Source organism: Carassius auratus, unplaced genomic scaffold, assembly GCF_003368295.1.
Source record: "Carassius auratus strain Wakin unplaced genomic scaffold, ASM336829v1 scaf_tig00029285, whole genome shotgun sequence".
NCBI lineage: Eukaryota > Metazoa > Chordata > Actinopteri > Cypriniformes > Cyprinidae > Carassius > Carassius auratus.
Window position 1 is genome coordinate 25,639 of NW_020525757.1, and position 2,990 is coordinate 28,628.

At 40.3% G+C, this 2,990-nt stretch overlaps 1 long non-coding RNA gene across 1 annotated transcript; it reads right to left on the reverse strand.

Annotated features, from left to right (window-relative positions):
* Positions 1-448: 448 nt before the first annotated feature.
* Positions 449-1,048, reverse strand: LOC113079813 (uncharacterized). Its single transcript, XR_003281758.1, has 3 exons — positions 1,006-1,048; positions 721-822; positions 449-618 (listed from the first exon to the last, which is right to left on the reverse strand). It is a non-coding gene; the product is annotated as an uncharacterized LOC113079813 (long non-coding RNA).
* Positions 1,049-2,990: the final 1,942 nt, after the last annotated feature.

Genomic DNA, 2,990 nt, shown 5'->3' on the forward strand with positions numbered 1-2,990 from the left:
CCTGATCTCGAGGCAAGACTTAAATACAGATTTAAAGCTCAGCACAGAAATGAATGTCACCACACTATAACAGATTGTTATATTGCCAGAACAGGTCAGATGGAAGTGTTTGTTGGTCTCTGAAGACACGCTTCACATTCCCTCAGCATCTCCACTTTAATGTTTTAACCTCCATTACTTTCAGAGGAACCTAAAATTTAAGTCACTTTAACTCTGCAGCCAGTAACAGCAACAGAATAAAATACAAACCATGCATTTTTATTTAACAGTGTATGAATTCATTCAAAATCACCACCTTTTAAAATCCCTTTTACATCACACCTTTAGTTTTTGACTTTTTCCTTGCGTTTGTGTGTTCTTGATTGGATTTATTTATTTGCTGTTGTTTTTCTGTAAGCACTTTGAGAAGTTCCCACTTTTAAAGGTGCATTATTATTATCATTATTAAAATAGTAGCGTTTTCCTGTAAGATAGGCTGAATGATATCCATTGATTCCTGTGCGGTGTATTTCCCCTTCAAACATACAGAAGCACTTGTGATGGAGCAGTGCTTTGTCTTCATGCTTCAGTGAGTGATTGTGTGTTTCTGTGTTTTCGTAGCGCTGCCTGTGGGAAATCCTGAGGAAATTCAGATCCATAATCATCTCATCAGCCGTCATCCCTCATCTGGTGATTTCTGATCTGTTTATGAATATGATGCATGCGGAGGAGCCACGATACCTTCATGAAGAGACACGTCCGTCTTGGAGACAATCAACAGCTTCTTTCAGTCAATATTCTGGTTAAGCCGCTTTGAGACAGCCGACTGATTCATTCCCAGCTCTGAATACAAAACCCACAACAGAACAACATGAATAAACCGATCACGACTCGCGGATCAAGTCCATCTCTCTGTATTTAAACACAGACTGATGTTACAACAGACACAGAAGTTCACATATTGTTCCATAATAACATTTGGGATTGGCTTGAAATGTTTAATCACAAACAAAATGAAAAACTTACCCTTGCAATAAATATATTGTAAATAAATGTATGTACATTTACATGCAGAAACATTTATTTAAACAATAAATAAAGGGACAAGAAAGGCCATCCAAGATCAGGATGAGAAATGTAGCATTGCATCAGTGTCTCATCAATGGATGCTCTGCAGTGAATGGGTGCCATCAGAATGAGAGTCTGATAAAAACATCCCAATAATCCACAGCACTCCAGTCCATCAGTGAACATCTGGAGAAGACAAAACCTGAAACACATCCAGCATTAAGATGATTTTAACTCAAACACATAGAGTCTATAATCCAGAATAACTCTTCCTCCAGTGAACAAGTGTTCTGGTCTGAATCAGGAGAGAAATCTGCACAGATCCAGCAGCGTTTAAACAGATCTAAACTAATCTGTGAGAGACCTTTCACTGGAGGAAGTGTTATTATGGATTATGCCATATTCACCGTATCACTATCAGGTACTAGTGAAGACTGACTAGTGAACAGCACTAATGAGTTCACCTAATCATATAGTGTTACTGATCTCACCTCCATCAGCAGCATCTCATCCTCAAACCACGATGGAAATACAGAGAGGTGTTTGCCATCGTGTGCTGTTCTCTGAATGATGGCCGTGTCTGTTTCTGACAGGCTGGAGATAAGAAAGTGCCCTGGGGTATTAGATGTCATTCCTCCTCGGTGCTGTCTGTGAACAGAGGATCTCAGCACAACAAAGCTTTCGGTTCCCATTAGGAGAGAGGAACGAGCAGGATAACGGAGAGAAGTGTGTAATCCCGGCTCAATCACACACCGGCACAGAATTTCAATCGTCCTTAATAACTCAAGTTCACTATGAAGGGCACACGCACATAATTCAGCACAGTACGAGCTCTAGATCTCTACACATCTACTGGCTGATCCTGATGCAGTGCATTCAGTGACGGTCTCCATCATGATGTTGTGTTTAAGCTTCACAAAACAGAAAACGTCATTATTTTATATTTCAACCGTAATTTTAGTTGAAAGTTAACATTTTTGTTGTTGTTGTTAATACTTTAAATGTTCATTTTAGTCATTTTGTTGCATTTTGTCATTTGTTTTATTTTACTATTTATATATGTCTACTTTATATACTTTATTTGAAGTATTTTTTTTTAATACTATAACTACACAATCAATGGAAATCTTATAGATTAAATAAAATAGGTTTGAGTTTGTTCACATTTCAATCTATTTTATTTCAAGTAACAAATAGTTTTTTGCTCATGTTAGGTTTAGTTAAGGGTAACTCATGACCTTTGACACCAGCAGCTAATGACCTGAGAAGTGTCTCTCCTCTCAGAAGTCTGTTTATTTGACTGTCCTCACTATGTCTCAGATCAGACCTGAGGGATCCATCAGACTCAGAGGCTTTCGTTTGGTGAACCCTTGAAGGCTTCGAATGCTGTTTGTGTAGGGAACGTCACAGAAGGTCTTTCTCTCTCTGTGTGTGTGTGTGTGTGTGTGTGTGTGTGTTTCCCCCGAGGAGCAGGAAACGTCCTCTTCATGTTCTGGTCCAGATCCTGAAGGATGCACTGTTGAAATCCATTCAGCTTCTGCTTTGAGATGCTGTGGTGAGTCAGCGCTTTCTTTCCCTCAGGATGAATCATTCATCATGACCTTCTCACACGGAACCGCTCCATCAGGTCTAATGTGTGTGTGTGTGTGTGTGTGTGTGTGAGGGACAGGAAGTGTGTACGAAGCCTGAAGCTGGATGGAAGATAAGAACGCTGAAGGAAGAGGAGGAAGTGCAGACGTCAGGACACGAGTCTCCAGGAAGAGCATGAGTCTGTTTATAGAGTCCACATGGTGAGGAGATCCACCTTCATCCCTCGTGATCTGAGCCACAACACCCTAGCAACCACATAGCAACAGCCCAAAACACTCACAACACCATAGTTACTGCATGGTATCCAGCTCAGTTTCAAGCGTAACTGATGTTTTCCGTACGAGTGTTTCTCA